The sequence below is a fragment of the Pagrus major genome, chromosome 9 (genome assembly GCF_040436345.1).
Source record: "Pagrus major chromosome 9, Pma_NU_1.0".
Taxonomy (NCBI): domain Eukaryota; kingdom Metazoa; phylum Chordata; class Actinopteri; order Spariformes; family Sparidae; genus Pagrus; species Pagrus major.
In genome coordinates, this window is record NC_133223.1 from 24,028,106 (window position 1) to 24,049,114 (window position 21,009).

The 21,009-nt window shown below is 41.8% G+C and overlaps 1 long non-coding RNA gene across 1 annotated transcript; it reads left to right on the forward strand.

Annotated features, from left to right (window-relative positions):
• The first annotated feature begins 13,637 nt into the window (after nt 1-13,637).
• On the forward strand, nt 13,638-14,809 carry LOC141002651 (uncharacterized). The gene is made up of 2 exons (XR_012179638.1): nt 13,638-13,828; nt 14,234-14,809. It is a non-coding gene; the product is annotated as an uncharacterized lncRNA (long non-coding RNA).
• Nucleotides 14,810-21,009: the final 6,200 nt, after the last annotated feature.

A 21,009-nucleotide genomic window follows, 5' to 3' on the forward strand; every position in this document is an offset into this window, starting at 1 on the left:
ATTGGCTTCCAAATTTGTAGGACCAAAAACAAATAAAAACAATAAGTTTTTTTGATTCACAAATGTGATAAATGTCGTACACAAAACAAATGTGCTGAGTCTTTATATGTTTTTACCTCAGAACTGGATTCAGATTTGTGATTTACGACCTCACCTTCAGTCTAACCTAAAAGCATTCATGAGACTGAATTGAAAGTCAAACCTACAGGTTTCATTTGGACTTCCGGGTCGCTGCTCGTGCGGTCGACCGGGTTAGTATGTGGAGCGGTTGTTTTGCACTATTTCGTTTATTTAATGTGCTATTTGTGCGTTTTCAATAGTCTTGTGGACGTATATGTTGTCTGTTTGGGCTAGACACCAACCGTCTGTGACATCTGCGTCTGGCTGCTTTTTTTTTCTAACTTCATTTAAAATTTTTCTAACCTTGGCGTGACGTCTTCGTTGGCTCCGGCCGTTTGTTTACACTGCCAGCCGGCTCCCCGTCCAGTGCTTCTACCACTGCTGGATTATTCCCTGAGGAAATTCGACGGGACCATTCTGCTAATAATAGGACTCGACCAACAATAAAAAGAAAGTAACCAGGAGAGGGAAGAAAAAGGGTGGACTTAGGGCCAGACTGAAGGGGGAGAAATGTACACACCGAGCGCTCCCCTCAGTCATCCTGGCTAACGTGCGCTTTACACAGAAAAACAGACGAGCTGCAAGCCAACGTTAACCACATGCATGAATATAGGACTGCCTCAATTTTTGCATTCACAGAAGCGTGGTTAAAAAAGAAGGACAGTGATAACATGCTGCACATAGATGGCTTCGGGTCCCCTCTAAAACTTGACCGAGACACTGAGCTCACCGGCAAACAACATGGCAGCGGCCTGTGTCTATGGTGCTCGATGGTCGTCGTCAGAGAGGAGCTGTGCAACACCGACATCGAGCTTCTGGCTGTCTCTCTCTGCCCTTTCTATCTTCCCAGAGAATTCCCACAGCTCTTTCTCATCCTGGTTTACATTGACCCCAGAGCAAATGCATCCAGAGCAATGAGCACATAAAGGAAACCATACACAAACTTGAACTCATATCCCCAGACTCTCCCAAATTCATTCTGGGAGACTTCAACCACTGTGAAGCTGATAAGTCACTGAAAGGATATCAGCAATATGTCACCTGCACCACCCGCCAGGGGAAGACTCTGGATAAATGTTATGGATCCATTCCAGATGCATACAGATGCATTTCTCTTCCCCCTCTTGGCTTTGCTGACCACAACACCATCCTGCTGGCACCAGCCTACACCCCGGTCATAAGGAGGCGACGACAGCATAGCAACTCTGCAGGGATGCTTCGAATCCACAGACTGGGATGACCTTCTCGCCCCCTCCAGCAACATCAGTGATCAAGTGGACACGGTGTCTTCATACATCTCTTTCTGTGTGGATAACATCATTCCCACCAAAAAGGTTACAATCTTCCCAAACAATAAACCCTGGATAACCAAAGAACTAAAGGAAATCCTCAATAAAAAGAAGAGAATATTCTTCACTGGCACCTAATCTGAAAAAAAGGAGGTTAACAGAGAGGTGAAGCGTGCCATAAAAATGCCAAGCTGAAGTACAAGGACAAAATGGAGGAAAAATTCACTCAATGGAGCCTCCGCTCAGCTTAGCAGGGAATCAAAAACATGGCTGCTGTGAACACTGCTCCCACCACCCACAGGACCATCCAGGTGGCCGGCAGCAGCCCAGCATCCCTCCCCAATTACCTAAAATCCTTTTTTTTCCAGATTTGAGATGGACAACATCACCCAGCTAGAGGATATAATCTCCTCCCTCACACCCACAAAAGCTGAACTCACCTTCAACATGGAGGAGGTGGTGAGAGCCCTCAGGAGGACCAAGGAGAACACAGCACCTGGCCCAGACAACATTGGTGGCCGTGTCCTGCGGTGCTGTGCATAGCAACTGGGGGGCCTGTTTTAGCTTCTGTTTCAAAGATCTATGGACAGCGGCACAGTTCCCCAGCTATGGAAGCATTATGGAGAGGGTCATAAAGAACCACATCATCAAGGTAACTGACCCACTGATGGACCCTCTCCAGTTCGCGTATCGCGCAGGCAGAGGGGTTGATGATGCTAAAATATACATCATGGACACTGTACATAGCACCTAGAACACTCTAACACTACAGTCAGACTCCTGTTTGCAGACTTCTCCTCTGTATTCAACAACCTACAGCCACACATCCTGGCAAAGAAACTCTTCACCCGCTTCCACCTGGATGACCAGCTAATCCTGTGGATTACAGACTTTCTGACTAACAGGTCACAGAGGGTGGTGGTCAATAACACCTTCTCTGACCTCTCCTTCACCTCTACTGGCTCCCCTCAGAGCTGCGTCCTCTCTCCTCTGCTCTTCATCCTCTACACAGATGACTGCAGGTCCACCTATCCAGACTGTCATCTGGTCAAGTATGCTGATGACACAGTTCTCCTGTCACTGCTTTCAGGCCCCTGACATCACTTATAGGGTTAGGGTTAGAATTCAACATGATTGTGGGTGGGTGTGGCCAGGGGACTCCATAGCGCCACCTAACGTAGAAAAAATTCCAGCGCAAATCATTTTTGATCGTCATGAAATTCACAGGACTCATAGGTCTCATCGATTTAGCCACACATTCGTTTTATTGGAATTTTTGCTGCAACAGGAAGTCGGCTATCTTGAATGGCGTGCGGTGAGTTTAATTTTTCCGACACTGTTTAGAGGACCTTAGGATGTTCGCAGACTCACCAAATTTGGCACGTAGCTTCTAACCCATGAGTACGTTAATTAGGTACCACAACTGCTCTCAGGTGTGGCACAACAGCTCAGGAGCGCCTCCTAATGCCTTTTCCCATTTGGTACGTACAGATAAACTCCTACAAACACCAAATTTGGCAGATCCATCACCAGTCACGAACATTGATATCTGATATGGGTCTGGGCCTTTTAAGTGCAAAGATGGCACCACAGCGCCCCCACGAGGATTGAAAAGGGTGCTTAAGCTTGAAGCCCTGCCTCCTACATGCATATACATGACCAAAATTCGGTATGCGTATGTATCATGACCAGACGCACAAAACAAGAATCAACACCTATACCCTCAGTCCAACAGGAAGTCCACCATTTTGATTCGAAGTTGAGATTTCACCGCTGTTTTGACCCACTTCCTGCCTCGTACTTTAACTGACTCATCCTACAGATTTAACACCACAGACTTCACATTCACTCAGGATCATCTTCAGACCTTGAAGATGAAAAGTTATCAAAAGCTTTCACCTCAGCAAAGCAGGAAGTCCTTATAACTTCAACATACAATTTCCTATCTACACCAAATTGATCACACATGTAGAGGTGTTCGGCCTGAATACGTCTATGCATCAATACTGTGTTAAGTGAAAGATGGCTCTATAGCGCCCCCTGGAATATTTCTAACTTGAAGCCCCGCCTCCTACATGCACATACATGAACGCAATTTGGTATGCATATGTATCATGACCAGACGCACAAAATACCTCCGGCACCAAAACCCTCAGTCCAATAGGAAGTCGGCCATTTTCATTCAAGGTCGATCCTTCGCCATGAAGCAGGAAGTCCTTATAACTTCAACATACAATTTCCCATCTACACCAAATTGCTCACACATGTGGAGGGGTTCGCCCTGAATATGTCTATGCATCAATACTGTGTCATATCTATAGTGCCCCCTAACGCCGGGTCATATGAAGAACAACTTTCTCCAATCTTCATGAAATTTGCAGGACTCATAGGTTTCATCGATTTAGACAGGAATTAATTTTGTGGAATTTTGTATTTATACCTTTATATTTCTCTATTTTAATCTTATTTTTCATTTTATTTTAAATATTTTTATTTTTTATTTTTTTATTTTAACTAGCTGACTGTTCTGTGTTGTGTTGTATATCTGTAAAGTGTTGTGTTGTGTTGTGTATAACTACTCCACGTGCCTTGCCTTGAATTGCAAATAAAGTTTTTTGCAAATAAAGTTTTTTGAATTTTTTGAATTTGAATTTCAGCGTAAGCCACTGTTAACTTTCAGGAAAGCTGAAATAATCCAACAACATTTTGTCCGATGGAGATGACTGTTTCAGTACAATACTCTGGGTGCTGTACTTTTTTAACCTCTACAAGTACATGAATCTACTTATTTGACAGGTGAGCATTAAAATATACTTCTGGTGTTTAGGCCTTTGCAATAGACATACTAAACTAATAAAGTAGTAGCAAGTAGTTGTGATGCTTTTGAGCATTAATACAGCTTTAATGTGCTGTTTTCTGGGACAGTGTCATTTTTGACACCAGCACCAAAATCAACATTTTCAAATTCTACATATTGGAGCTTTATGAGTTGGGATTTGTTCAGAAAGGGTAACTTACTTAGGGATACTCTGATTAGCAACAGCTAAGCTGAACAATTAGCCTGTTGATTGATTCTAAATGCATTATTTTATTAAAAGTCATAGTATGATGTTCTTTATTTACTCCCCTTTTCTTCAGTGAATTTTAAAATTACGCTGTAGACATTCATTCATGTTGGTCTCTGGCTGTGATAGGTTGTTTTTAGAGATTCTAGAAGAGTACTTTCAGTTTTACTAAAAGTTGACCATCCCAGGAAATGAAGAAATATTAGTGGTAGTATATCACTAATGCAGTCCATGAGTCAACTCAAAGTTTCAGGGGGAAAAAATGCTTGTTACTTGTTGCTTGTTGTTTGGATTATTATTATTTTTGTCTATAGATTATAAACCACACTCTGGGGACATATATGTCAACTTTTTCCCACAGAGCAGAGATACCCATCCTTGCTTGAAACAAAGTCTTGCAACATGAAGGAAAATATTTATTTTCTCTCACATAGAAATCTTTTACATGATTGCCTTATCTTCGGTAGGTTAAATCCATACATAAAGGGGGTGACCATTGGTTGGCAAACAAGAATATACACAGATAAAATAATGCGTACTTTATCTGGTACATGGGCCACATCAAACCTGGAATCAACAAAGTGAAAAATGCAGCCGACAAACAAGTTTGAAACTGAGACAAGCTGAGGTGTGCAGGTGGAGATCACTTTTTGCTTGTTTTCTTTCCAGGTATTCAGACAAACAGCCAAAATCTTCATGTAAGAGACTGAAATTAGACTAAATGGGATAACAATAGTCACAAAGGCAAAAAGCAGGTCAGATATTTTGTTGAGTACTGAAACTGAACATGCAAGTTTAATTATTAAGTGGTGGTCACAAAATACTTTGTCAATGACATTTCCACAAAATTTCAAACGGATGACGAATGAAAATGCAAATGTGATATTAACAAATGAATACATCCATACAAGCAGAATGATTATAGATACTCTTCCTGTGTTCATAATGACATTGTAGTGTAAAGGATAACAGATAGCAACATATCTGTCATAGGCCATGGCTGCTAAACTACAAAACTCAACAGAAGCAGATGTGTAGATACAACACATCTGCAGAAAACACCACGGCAGGGTCACTTCATGGGTAGCTGACAACATCTGTGACATCAAAAGAGGATACAGTGATGTGCTTCCACCTATTTCATTCACAAACAAATTACATAGTAATATATACATTGGCTCATGCAACCTTTTGTCCACACATATGACCATAATAAGAACTGTGTTAGCCACACATATGGAGAGGTACCACAACAGCATTATGCTGAAATACAAGTATTTTAACTCTCCAATATGACCATAGGCTGCCAGCACAAAAGACACAACCTCAGTAAAATTCTCCATTTCTTTTTTGTGTAATGTGGATGCCACACGGTGAATCACAGAGATTAGCAGAAGAAGTAGCTCAGTAATAGTATTGTCTATTATCCATTTGAATAATGCCCAAGCCCAAAACTTTATCTGGATTTGCTATTAAGATGTTTTTCAGAATCCAGAATACAGACATCAAGAATCACAAAGAAACCTTTGATTCAACTTAAATAATTTTATAAGTATATAAGTTTGTCAAAAAATACTTTCTGAGCAAAATCTCTTGAAACTGATCTCAGCATATTATGCAGCAATGTATTATGATGTAGACGACTGTTCAAATACTTTTTTTTAAAAAATGTACAAAATCATTTTGACATCTGATATCTGTTTAGCAGCATATTTGATTAATGTCTCGTCACCTTTGAGAAATATCACAACATAGACATCAGTAATCAAAGAACAACTTTCGGCATGCAGTATATGTACATAAATTAATTAACATTCACATTTTACACATATGATCCAAGATCATTAGTATCTTACGGATGGAAAGGCTTCCAGGTGGCTACCGCTGCCCTCCCAACTGAACATGTAAATTACCTCGGCTGAATTTTATACAGTTCTCATACAGCGAGGTGGGTTGGGCTGTACTCAGAGACTTAGTTGCTTATACAAGACAAAAATCTGAAAAACAAACCAAAACAAACTAAAAAAACATCACAAAGCTTAACAATATGAGCTCTCCATTGGTAAATAAGGTTCATCGGTTGCACTACACTGCCATAAGGTGTGAATGTGAGTGTAAATGGTTGTTTGCAATACAAGTGCATCTGCAATTCTCCTTGGCCTCCCGTTTCTTCATTTTTAGTTGTAGTACAAAACAGTATAGTACACAACAAAACTGGTGACGAGGTAATGCGTCCTCACATTTGTTATTTTCGGTAGAAAGTCCGAGTTTGACGAGTTTTTTTTTTTTTTTCGAGTGTACGGCGCGACGTCGTGGTAAACAGAGCGGAGGTACAGGCTAATCGCTGCAGCGTGAACGGGACTGCGCCGTTACGGTGGACAACGCGACTGCGGGGGAGGAGAAATTTGCGTGAGGATAAGGCTAATTGCTGAACTCAGAGGAAGATAAGGACTGTTGTTTGAAAATGGCTGCACTAGTCGGAAATATAGGACCATGTGAGGAAAATACAGAACATTGGAGTTCATACACCGAGAGGTTTGAATATTTTGTCCTGGCTAACAAGATTAAAGACGATGTTCTGGTGGCAACATTTTTAAGTGTTATGGGAGGAAAAACTTTCAACCTACTGCGCAGCCTAGTGCAACCCGAAAAGCCAGGAGACAAGTCCTACAGAGAAATAGTGACATTATTAAAAGATCACTATGCGCCTAAGCCACTGATTATTGCAGAGAGGTTCAGATTCCATAAAAGGAACCAAGAAGAGGGTGAATCTGTCTCACAGTTCGTAGCTTTACTTAAATGGTTATCTGAACATTGTGAATTTGGACTTTCACTCAGTGACACCATACGTGACCGGCTGGTGTGTGGTCTACGCAGCGAGGCTATTCAGAAACGACTACTGACTGAGGCTAACCTGAGACTGGAAAAAGCCATAGAGATCATTACATCAATGGAGATGGCTGCCAGAGAAGCACAGCAGCTAAGTGCATCAACCCAAGTGCACAAGTTGTCCATTGCGTCCAAGAACAAGGCAGCAGCTGGCCGACCTTGCTACCATTGTGGGAAAACTGGGCATCAGAGTGTTGGTGTAAGAACTTAGACTGCAGGAACTGTGGTAAGAAAGGCCACATTGAACATGCCTGTAAAAACAAAAAGACCCAGACACACAAACAGCAGGGTGAGAGAAAGAGAAGTGGCTTCCACAGAAACAAGAAGAAGCATGTGAATAAGATAAGCATGAGCAGGATTAACTGAGTGACTGAGTCTGATGATGAAGATACAGTGCATGTTTTATCCGTCAAGGATGATGATGATGATGTTGGATACTGGGTCACACCTCTACTGGAGAACAAACCAGTGCGGATGCAGGTGGATACTGGTACACGTGTACCCATGGTATCAGAAGCTGTTTACAAGGAGAAGCTGCAACACCTTGCTCTTCAAGAGACCAAGCTGAAATTAAGGATGTACACTGGTGAGCCTGTTCCAGTGTTAGGAGTTGTGGATGTGACAGTGGAACACAATGAACTGAAAAAGACTCTTCCACTGCACATCATTCACGGAAATCGTCTGGCTCTGCTAGGTCGCCGGTGGTTAAAAAAGATCAGACTGAACAGGCAAGAAGTGTTAGTGGTTATGGATGGAGACACAACCCCTCTACAGGTGATCTTAAAAAAGCACCCCAAAGTTTTCAATGGAGAACTTGGCAGCATGAAAGACATTGTGGTTAAGCTGATAATCAAACCAGGAGCCACACCAAAGTGCCTAAAAGCTAGAACTGTCCTGTACGCCATCAAACCAAAAGTCGAGGCAGAGCTAGACAGACTAGTGAAGAGTGGAGTCTTGGAACCTGTGAGCACAAGTGAATGGGCTACACCCATTGTCCCAGTCATGAAAAAAGATGGTCCTCCAATAATCTGTGGTGATTTTAAAGTCAATGTGAACCCTGTCTTGGCTGTAGAACAGTATCCATTACCCTTCATTAATGACCTTTTTTCAGGTTTGGCTGGAGGACAGAAGTTTAGTAAGAAAGATTTGTCTCAAGCATATCTCCAAATGCATGTGGATCCAGAGTCACAGGAGCTGTTGACCATAGTGACACACAAAGGCCTGTTCAGGTACCGGAGGCTCCCTTTTGGGAACACATCTGCTCCGGTACTTTTCCAAAGACCCATAGACCAGATCCTGAGTGGTCTTTCAGGAGTCCAGTGCTACCTGGATGACCTGCTCATCACAGGACCAGATGAGCAGTCGCACTTGAAGAATCTGCACGCGACACTACAAAGACTGGAGGAATATGGTCTGAGAGTCAGGGAAACCAAGTGTGAGTTTTTCCGACCATCTATTGAGTACCTGGGACATGTGATCGACAGCACAGGTCTCCAAAAGGCACCATCAAAGGTGAAGGCTATCGTGGAGGATCCATCCCCAAAAAATGTGTCAGTTATGGTCATTCCTTGGTTTGCTGACATACTATGCAAGATTTGTGCCTAACCTTGCCAATAAACTGAAGCCGCTGCATGAACTGCTTAACAAAACAAAGACATGGAAATGGACAGACAAATGTGAGACAGCTTTCAAAAATGTGAAGATGGCCATCTCCAAATCTGAGGCCCTTGCCCACTTTGACCCCACATTACCGCTTCAGTTGGCATCGACTTTGCTGGACCACTGGAGAACCACATGTTCTTAGTGGTAGTCGACGCTCATAGCAAATGGCCAAAAGTTGCCATTATGAAAAAAAGGTCTATCTTCAGCCATTTTGGCCTACCATGACAGCTTGCTGGTGATAACAGCCCACAACTCTTGTCTGAAGAGTTCAAGACATGCATGGAAGAGAATGGTATTCAGCATATCAAGTCTGCACCATATCACCCAGCTACAAATGGGCTCGTTGAAAGATTTGTACAAACCATGAAGCAAGCTCTCAAGTCTTCTCAAGGCACACAGTCTCTTAACTGGCGTCTTAGTGCTTTTCTGTTGTTGTATCGAAACACACCACATGCCACAACAAAGGTAAGTCCTGCCTCGTCTATGCTCAAGAGACAGCTCCGCACTCGACTTGACCTCCTGAGACCCCAAAAGACAAAAGAGGTTGTGCACCTTCAACAGAGAGCTCAAATGGAAAAACAATCAAAAGCAAAGTTCTGGAGATTCACAGCTGGAGATAAGGTGCTCACCTGGAACTATACCGGTAGTGTAAATTGGATACCTGCAACCGTTGTTGCAAAGACAGGTCCTGTGTCATATACAATAGAAACCAGTGATCATCTCATCTGGAGAAGACACGTCAATCAACTACTCCACACTTCTGGTTCCTGTAATGGCCCACCTCAGTCAACATCTTTTGTTCCGGAGCTGGAGGCCTACCAGGGGCAACACCCATCACCAGAAGAACCCCAGAAGCAACCTTCAGGAACGGACAGTGCTCCAGGCACACCTAAACCTGCTCAGGTGCCTACCTAAGGCATCACTCCCAGTCCAGACCTCCTGCAATCTTCAGAAAGAGACAATGTGACTGACTTACCTACAGGTTGTACTTACCCCAGAAGAAACAGATGACCTCCTAATAGACTGTCTTTGTATTCTAGTGACAAACCCATTACACTGGGGCAGAATAATCCCTTTTGGGTTCAGTCCGGATTGAGGTAGTCTACCCTCTCTCCGTAGCTCAGGCAAAAGTTCTACAGCCATTACATGTTTGTTAAAAGTGAATTATATTTGAAACAAAGACTTTTAAGAGGGACTACATATGTATTGAAATGTTTTACTTTCGTTAATCGAACGTCAAAAGTAAAGGGGGAGGGATATGTTGTGTATTGACTGCTTAAATTTGTCCCTTATGAGCTACAGGACGCCCTCCTTTGTTACGTGTTGTAAGTGACGTGTTAAAAACCTCTTCCTGAGTTGAGAAGCAATACAAGTGCATCTGCAATTCTCCTTGGCCTCCCGTTTTTTAGTTGTAGTAGAAAACAGTATAGTGCACAACAGTTTGTCTTTATATGTCCATCCTGTGATAAACTTTTGACTTGTCCATGGTGTAACCCGCTGCTCGCCAAATGTCAGCTGGGATCGGCCATAGCCCCCTGTGACCCTGCAAAGAATAAGCGGTTACAGATGATTGATGGATGGATAATGGAAGCTTAAAAGTAAGAGTTGTAAAGTCAAATACACCCTAAACTGAAGGAAGGAACTGAAAGGCAATGAAGAGCAAGTTCCAATCTGTTTGGTACAGCCTCCAGATACAAGTCCAGGTGAACTGCATTGTACTCCAGCTTAGCGATGCGCCAATCCAATATTCAGTATCGGTATTTGTCCTATACTCGCCAAAATCACTGGATCGGATATCTGAGAGGGGAAAGTGTATAACCCAATCTGATTTATTAGCCTAAACTCTCCCATAAATGCTTTAACTATGTGCGAGATGCCACAAAGAGAGCAGCATGTGTCACGTGACTAGCTGGAGTGAGCTTGAGTGCAACTCTCATCATGTCAGCTGTGTGGAATTACTTTAAGGTAACGGAAGAAAAAAGAAAAATAGCTGATTGCAATTTTATGCAAAGCAAGTGCTTTGAGGGGTGGCAGCATCATTGGAAACTTCAGCACCACGAACTTGATAAAACACTTGGAGAAACACTATGGGAAGGAGAATGCCAAATTTTTCACTTATGGCCACGCCCAGTCAAACCAAGCCACGCTGATTTGCTTTTCCATCACCAGTTCTACTCCGGCAGGTTGAGCCATGCCATGTTGCCGATGGACCTGCTCCGGAGTAGGGCAGTAGTGTGTATGATAGCATTTCAGTAGTGTGTGTAAGAGCGTTTCACTAGTGTATATAAGAGCATTTCAGTAGTGTGTGTGAGAGCATTTCAGTAGTGCATGTGAGAGCATTTCAGTAGTGTGTGCGAGAGCATTTCAGTGGTGTGTGAGAGCATTTCAGTAGTGTGTGCGAGAGCATTTCAGTAGTGTGTATGAGAGCATTTCAGTAGTGTGTGCGAGAGCATTTCAGTAGTGTATATGAGAGCATTTCACTCACTTGTATGTATGAGAGTGTTTCAGTAGTGTATATAAGAGCGTTTCAGTTGTATGTGTGAGAGCGTTTCAGTAGTGTGTGCGAGCGAATAATTTTTCCGTTGTTTATGTGAGAGTGTTTCAGTAGTGTATGTAAGAGGATTTCACATGTGTTTGTGAGAGGTAATACTGAATAATGTCCCTGATGGCCCCTCACAGCTAGCAACATATCTGTCATAAGCCATGGCTCCTAAACTGCAAAGCTTAACTGAAGCACATATGTAGAGATAATATGTCTGCAGAAAACACAAAGGCAGGGTCACTTCATGGATATCTGAAAACATCTGTGACATCATAAGAGGATACCGTGCTGTGCTGGCACCAATTTGATTTGCAAACAAATTACATAGTAATATATAAATCGGCTCATGTACCTTTTTGTCTACATATATGACAATAATAAGAACTGTGTTGACCATCAATATGGAGAGGTACCATAACAGCATCATGCTGAAACACAGGTATTTGAACTCTCCAATATGACCATAGGCTGCCAGCACAAAAGACACAACCTTAGTTGAGTTCTCCATTTCTCCACACAGATTTGCAGCAAAACTAGCTCAGTAACAGTGTTGTTTATTATCTTTTGAATAATGCCTCAGCTCAAGATTATACCTGCATGTAAGTTTTCTATTAATCTTGGTATTAGGCAGGCTAACCGATTGATATGCTTTCCTTGGTTGTTAGAAAAGAATATAAGGAGTATATAGAAACAAAGAGTTTGTCTAAAATTATTTTCCCAATAACCGATTAAAAATCTCTTGACACTGATGTCTGCATACCATTGTGCGGCACCACAAAAGTATATTCAACCACACAGGTCAAAATTGACAAATTTAAATGGATTATGGTCAATAAGAAATTTAACATTACTTCGTTGGTTGATGGATTATGATGCAGACAACTGTTTTATTTAAAGTGGCAATCTCGAAGATTACTGGAAGCGGCAATTGCAGGTGTATTTTTGCACCTCACTGCTTTCCAGAGATCCAGTGTCGCCTGTGTGACGTCAGTCAGTTGTCAGTTGGCAGCTTTGCCATGCCTCCATAACAACACCACATGAAAGCAATTTGCACCATTTTTTACATTTTCATCGTCTGCTGTGATCGGTCTTTTCTTTGTTTGTTCGGCAATGACCGCTAACAGTAATGTTAACCGTTTACTCCCAACGCTAGCAGGGACGAGGACAAACAAAACTGTTCTGTCACGTGCAAACCACCTACTCTCTCTGACCAACCAACCACTGCTGGGTGAACGCGTCACTAACTGTGCGCCACTGTGTGATATTTCCCGGGAAAGTCACCACCAACACCCAGTGTACAACTTTGGTATTACAGCAAGTGCAAGGGCTTTCATCAGTGGGCCACAGGCTCAATCATCATTGTGTTACCTCATTCGCCAACAGATATTTATTTACATGAAAATCTTCGAGATTATTACTTTAAGCAAACTATGGTTAAAGGAGGGAGCTACTTCGAGGGAGGAAATGACAAGGTTAAAACAAATAATAAGACAACTTAAATATAAAAACAGATGGATGCCAGCTGTAAGGAAGGGAGAGCGTGAAGGGCTGTCGGCCACCATTTTATTAATCTGGCAGCCAGAACAGATGAGCTGAATCTGGCTGATGACCCTACTCTGTCCCACCAGGCTCCAGAAGGGGGAAAGGCTGGCTCAGGGGTCGTCACACTTACAGTTTTTCTTGATTGCTTTGATGCAGCAGTCAACTCAAACTCCACATTTTCAAAACAGTTAACACACAGGCCGAAACAGTGGCACTCATGGTCGAAATGACACATTTTGTTTGCAAAAGGCTCTAACCGTGCCAAAACATTTAAACTATGCAAAAAAAGCAAATTTTGCCTTCAAACAACACAACTTGCAAACAAGTGTATGAGCTCTTCCAATCAACTGTAACCCTGGTTAGAATTACAACACTCAGAAATACCAGTTTCCCTGAATGTATCATAGTTTTCCTGTATTGTAGTTGTTTTTCGTCCGATGGTAGAATTTCCGAGCTTACCTGAACGCATCACCTGCAGGCCTCGGTGTGTGTGAGAAGGTGAGGGACAGAGAAAAGAGAAGAAAAAGAAAGGAGAAACCTCATGCAGCCGCAGAGCAAAGTGTCCCCGTTCGGCGGCCAAACATGATGATATTTCGTGGAAGTTGTGATAAAACTGTTGTTAGAAAGTGAGTGTGAAAAGAAACTTACCTGGTGGAAGTGAAACCGATCTCGGGAGCGACTCGGACGAGTGTTTCCACGGACTTTTCTGAACTATTTTGGTGAGTTAGCTGCACCGATAGCTCGTCAGCTCAATTAGCAGTATCATTCTGGTTTAGTACACAAAGAAAGAAAGCCAGTCAGAATAGTCAAATGTTTAATGGTACTGAGAAATGTTTTTTTGTGATGCTGTGACGATATGTTGTTATTGTGTGTTACCGTGACGAACGTGTAGCAATTTACCGAGCTGTTAGCTCAGCTGCGGCCTGTTAACGAGGCCGAGCACGGCTCCACAGCCGTCGCCGTAGCTCAGGTGCTAAAATGATGCAGCATTTAATGTATTTCATATTTCCTGTAGTGAGTTGCTTATATTTCCTTTAATGAAGCTGTATTGTGTAATGTGCACTGAAAAAAAGTAAACAGACAGTCATTTAAGCTGATGAATAATTACGCTGCATGTTATGCAGGCTGGTTTTTTTTGAGGGACGAGTTCTTCTGTTCAACTGTGATCCACACCACCGCTGTTGCCGCGTGGAGGCTCTTGGTTCAACTGCAACCTGTATCGCCGCCGTGCTGCATGGAGACTCTTGGTTCATCGGGACCAGTGTGGTAGGACAGGACTCAGTCCTGAGGAGTAACACATTTTATTTGCACTTTCTTTTCTGAGATCTCAGTATTTTTGATTTTTTCCTATTTTTGACTTTTTTCCTATTTTTTTACATCTTTTTGCAAAAAACAAACTGACAAAGGAACTTAAAGAACTGTTTTCTCCTTGGAGGACCCTGAAAGACAATAAATAAACTGAAACAAACAGTGAATAACAGGGAATAAAAAGGACAATTCAACCCATTAAAGGGGAAAGAGACATTTTATTTTATCTTTATTATTTTCTATACCGGTACTTACCTGGTCAGCTAATTTTATTTCATTCTGTGAATTTAATTTATGTGAAAGCGAACTGCATTTCATTTAATGTGTGCAAGGCTGAACAATTTAAGTTGAGAAAACAAAACTAATTCTTGAACATAAACATTCATACCATATTTTGTGTTGTGTGTTATGTGGGTTGGAGATCAATTGCTCTCATGCTTCAGTGCTACTGCCAGTCTCCTTATCCGAACCTAGTTGATCAGACAGAACCCGAGAAGACTAAGAAGAAGGTTACACAACCATTACACAGTGGACAACAAAATACAAAAGACAGCACTCAGTGCGAATCAGTGCACCATTGCTTGTCATTGTAGCCAATTACTGTACGTACCTTTCATGCCAGTGCCATTTGTTGTCAAATTTGCCTTCTTGCAAAGAATTGGATCCAGAATCAGAAATGCTTTGATGCAAATTTTATTGATTCCGTTGATTCTTTTTTTCAAACTGTGGCTCAAAACTGAAATACTGTAAATATTACACAAAATACATGTAAACCAAAATAAAATCTATTACAGTAAAGTATAAGAAATAGCCACTATTGATACTCAGTCTCTTCTGTCTTGACGATGGGGCCACATGGCCTCATCCACATCACATTGAAAATCCTCTCTTGCAATGCACCGAGGGAAAAATCTTCTTGCATGCCTTATCCAACCTTGACATTCCTCTGCACCTATTTCTTGGGCAGCAGCAGTCATTGCATTCAGCAAGGGCATCTGCTCATAGGGACGGTGATCATAAACCTTCCACCTCCAAGCACTGAAGAACTCCTCTATGGGATTCAAAAATGGGGAATATGCTGGAAGGAACTGCATCATCATTCGAGGGTGTACTGCAAACCACTCATTGACAAGGCGAGAGTGGTGGAACGCCACATTGTCCCAGATAATGACGAAGAGTGGCATGCCAGGCCTCCACAGCCCTCTCTCCTCAGGTGGGATCAGCCTGTCATGAAGTGCATTCAGGAATGTTATGAGGTGCTCGGTGTTGTATGGTCCAATAGTGGGGATATGGCATAGGACACCATCATTGGAGATGGCAGCACACATGGTTATGTTGGCGCCCCTCTGTCCTGGAACTGTGATAGTGGCCCTGTACCCAATGAGGTTCCTTCCTCACTTTACAGAGATTGAAGCCGGCTTCATCAACATAAATGAAGACATGATGTGCCCCCTCAGCTTCAAGCTCCATTATTCTCTAAGTAAAAAAAGGCAAAATAACATTGAAAAGTGACTCCAGTTGACTCTAACTGCATGATATGACAAGGCATTACAGTATACTGTAGTAATGTTTCCTTACCTCCACATATTGGCATCTGGCCTCCTTCACAACGTCAGAGTTCCTTTGAAATGGAACTGTATAGAGCTGCTTCATGGCCATATGGTTCCTTCTTAGGATGCGGTCAATGGTGGTCACGCTCGCGTTGTTGATGTTCCTAAACATGCCCTGGTCTGTGATCACTGCTGCCCTGATTTCACGCAGTCTTCTGGCATTGTTTGCCACAACCATGTTCACAACAGCTGCCTCCTGCTCAGCACTAAAAATTCTCCCTCTACCACCAGAGAATGGTAGCCTTTGGATTCTACAAAGAATACATGTAATGGGAGTGAGGAAACAATTACATAAAGTATATCACTGAGGATATTTCTGTATAAACTGTACAGCAACATTACCTGTTTTCCTGTCGAAAAATTCTGACAATGGATGCAACAGTGTTTCTGTTTAGCACAGGTTGGACTCTTTGTCCAGCCTCTCTAAGTGAAAGGCCATGATTGATAACATGATCAATAACAGTTGCCCGAATTTCATCAGAAACCTGAGCCCTTCCAACTATACCTCCACCTCGCACTCGGACTCCTCTTCCTCGGACCCCTCTACCTCTTACTCTCACTCTCATCTGCCTTAGACCTCTTCCATCCATGTTGGCAAAGAACAACCCAGATGCTGCACCTTTTAAGGCCTGCAGACTGATTGCTAATTGAAGATTTGTGTGAAGGAGTGTCAAATAGGTGCTTCAGTGATTTCATAATGATGTAGGTAGTTTCTAATAGTTAGGAACAGATGGTTTCTGTTTGGTTACCATAGCTAAAACAATGGAGTTTGGACTGCTTGAATGACATCCGTGTTAACTGTTCTGCAAAATGGTGGGGAAAATGTGTCAATCCAATGAGAAAGGGTTAACACATTTGCAAGAGGTGTCTTGTGCTCTGCTGAGACAGTGACGATGAAAACCAAGTGGATCCCAGTTTCTTTAAGCAGGTCAAAGCAATCAAGAAAAACTGTAATATGACTTGGGTGTGAAAGTCAGTGACTGCGAGAGATCAGTGTTACAGGGTAAGGGCCCAGACTCACAAAACGTTCATCAAAGAACTATTGCTGACAAAGGCCGACTGTTGTGTCTCCTCATGTCGCCTCTCTCTCAGCCCAAAAGCTGCACTTGAACACACCGCAAAAACTACAGTGGACGGCCTCCGCCGGCGATTCTACCAGCTCAATCAGCCAAAAAGCCACCAATAAGGGCCGTCTAGTGCCAACGGTGGGGGACACACTGCAACAACTAGGGCCACAGACGCTCACCGACAGCCCCGACATTGGCCTGCCATCAGCCTGGTGTTTCAGGGCCCTAATAGTCGTAAAGCAGAATACCTCCTAAGCTGCCTGAAGACAGACGAAGAGCACATTACAAAATGCCCTGTACAGCCTCCAGATACAAGCTGCTGGTGGGCTGGCAATGTCCTCTAGCTCTCCCTGAAATTTACGACCTCACCTTTAGTCTAATCTAAAAGCATACATGAGACCGAAGTGAAAGTCAAACCTACAGGTTTCAGAATTTTTCAATAATCTTTTATAGATTATAAACCGCACTCTGGAGACATATATGTCATCTTTTTCCCACAGAGCAGAGATACCCATCCTTGCTCGAAACAAAGTCTTGCAACATGAAGGAAAATATTTATTTTCTCTCATATAGAAATCTTTTACATGATTGCCTTATCTTCGGTAGGTTAAATCCATACATAAAGGGGGTGACCATTGGTTGGCAAACGAGGATATACACAGATAAAATGATGCGTACTTTATCTGGTACATGGGCCACATCAAACCTGGAATCAACAACGTGAAAAATGCAGCCAACGAACAAGTTTGAAACTGAGACAAGCTGAGGTGTGCAGGTGGAGATTACTTTTTGCTTGTTTTCTTTCCAGGTATTCAGACAAACAGCCAAAATCTTCATGTAAGAGACTGAAATTAGACTAAATGGGATAACAATAGTCACAAAGCCAAAAAGCAGGTCAGATATTTTGTTGACTACTGAAACTGAACATGCAAGTTTAATTATTAAGTGGTGGTCACAAAACACTTTGTCAATGACATTTCCACAAAATTTCAAACGGATGACGAATGAAAATGCAAATGTGATATTAACAAATGAATACATCCATACAAGCAGAATGATTATAGATACTCGTCCTGTGTTCATAATAACATTGTAGTGTAATGCTGCTTCATAATAAAAGCTTTTAAACTATTGTGAAGAAGTTATAGTAAATGAAACGTGTTTGTCACTGAATTAGCAGAGGTACTTTGTAGGCCATGATTCTACGATAGTACTGCGGGGAAAAATGCTAAAAGCTCTGTGTGTAAAGAAGTCAAAATAAAAAGAAGCAGCACTACTGTAAAACTGATTCATGATGTTGTCTATGTATTTCTTCCTTTAGCGAAGTAGACTATTTATTCTACAGTTTAAGCATGTTTTTAAATGGCTAGGTTAAAGGGATAGTTTGGATTTTTTGACATGAAGTTGTATGACATCCTCACCATCAGTGTCGTGCATCAGCAGTGACTTTTCCCCCACTGCGTCCTGTGAGCCGAGGTCTGTCCCGCTGTTGTTGCTGAAGAAAGTAGTTATGGCTAGTTTGCACGGTCACGAAGATAAAGCGTTTTGCTTCAAAAAACAATATCCGTTCAAAAGAGTAAAACATTTGCATCACAAAATCGTTTACGACAAAAAAGTCAGACCTCACGATCACCTGGCATTATTTCCCCTTCCTTCGTATCACTGTGCGCTTCCGCCTGTTGACAAACCGCACCGCTCCGTCAGCTGTTTCACGGTGTTTACATGCTCGGATGTGCGAGAGAGCTAACGTGAGTACTAGCGAGATTATTAGACAAGAGGATATATAAAAATGGTGCGGATTTGCGATTATCCGGGTTGCAACAACAAAGATCACACCAAGTCGCCGTATATATTTCACCGCTTTCCTGTCAACTTTGGCTTCTTGCCTTAGGCTTGAACATTGAAGCGAGACTGATAAGGGTGAAAAAGCTTTGTGTGTGTAGTGCACACTTCAGCAAGGACGATTATGTTACTACACGCCCAGGAAAGAGGAGCATGTAAACACCGTGAAACAGCTGACGGAGCGATGCCGTGTGTCAACAGGCGGAAGCGCGCAGTGATACGAAGGGAGGGGAAATAGTGCCAGGTGATCGTGAGGTCTGACTTTTTTGTCGTAAACGATTTTGTGATGCAAATGTTTTACTCTTTTGAACGGATATTGTTTTTTGAAGCAAAACGCTTTATCTTCGTGACCCCGCAAACTAGCCGTAACTACTTTCTTCAGCAACAACAGCGGGACAGACCTTGGCTCACAGGATGCAGTGGGGGAAAAGTCACTGCTGATGCACGACACTGATGGTGAGGATGTCATACAACTTCATGTCAAAAAATCCGAACAATCCCTTTAAGCAAAGTGCTTCAGGTTGGACAGAGAGTGAGGCTGTCATGTAAGGAACTTGTTCTCAGAGTTGAATCCCATGAATTGGCTCCAATTCGTGGGCCCATTCAAGATAATTAAAATCAGTAACTATTTCTGTGGTCCCTCTGCAACATCTCTGTTCTTCTCATTCTATCCTGTACATTTTTTTTTCTCTCTCTCTAAGTATACAAATCTACTTATTTGACAGTTTTGTGTGGGCATTAAAATGTACTTGTGGTGATAAAGCATTGCAATAACGAAGTAATTGTTACAAATTGTTCAAAGGTAGCCTATGAAGTTTCTGAGCATGAGTAGAGCAATGGTTGCAGTTGCACCAAACACTTGCACCAAAGTCTGACATTTTAAAATTCTAAATATTGGTAGAAAAGTCATAGGATGATATTTTCTACAATTAATTTTTAAAATTACTGAAATATTATTGTCATTCATTCGTACCAGTATCTGTTTGGCTGTTATGTGTTGTTTTTGATGGCAGATACTAAAGGAGTACCTTAGGTTTTTTTCTGAAAGTTGACCGTCAAACGAATTAATGAGAAACTTGTGTCCATAATATTGCAACTTTAGCTGTACTCACAGTAAAAAATGCATGTCACAACAACTACTTTCCAATTTTTTGGTAATGTTTGCACACTATTTAAGATGTTTGCAACTGTCTAAATTACTTTTGTCTATACATTTTAAATCACACTCTCAAACATAATGTTATTTTTTCATGCCTAAAGAGACTCTTGCAACATGGAGAAGATTATTTATTTTTGATCAAACAGAAATCTTTTACATGATTGTCTTATATTCGTTTGGTTAAATCCATACATGAAGGGGGTGATCATGGGTTGAAAAATCAGGAGATACACAGATAAAAAAATGCGTACTTTATCTGGTACATGTGTTGCATCAACCCTGGAATCAACAAAGTGAAAAATGCAGCCGACAAACATGTTTGATAGCGAGACAATCTGAGGTGTGCAGGTGGAGATCGCTTTTTGCTTGTTTTCCTTCGTGGTATTTAAACAAATGGCCAAAATCTTCATGTAAGAGATTGAAATGAGACCAAATGGCATAACCATAGTCACAAAGGCAAAAAGCAGGTCAGATATGCTGTTAAGTACTGATACTGAACATGCAAGTTTAATTATTAAGTGGTGGTCACAAAGCACTTTGTCAATGACATTTCCACACAATTTCAAATGGATGACAAATGAAAATGCAAACATACAATTAACAAATGAATACATCCATACAAGCAGAATGATTATAGCTACTCTTCCTGTGTTCATAATAACATTGTAGTGTAAAGGATAACAGATAGCGACATATCTGTCATAGGCCATGGCTGCTAAACTGCAAAACTCAACAGAACCACATATGTACAAATAACACATCTGCAGAAAACACCACGGCAGGGTCACTTCATGGGTGTCTGAAAACATCTGTGTTAGCAAAAGAGGATACACTGCTGTGCTTCCACCTATTTCATTGACAAACAAATTGCATAGTAATATATACATTGGCTCATGCAATCTTTTATCCACAAA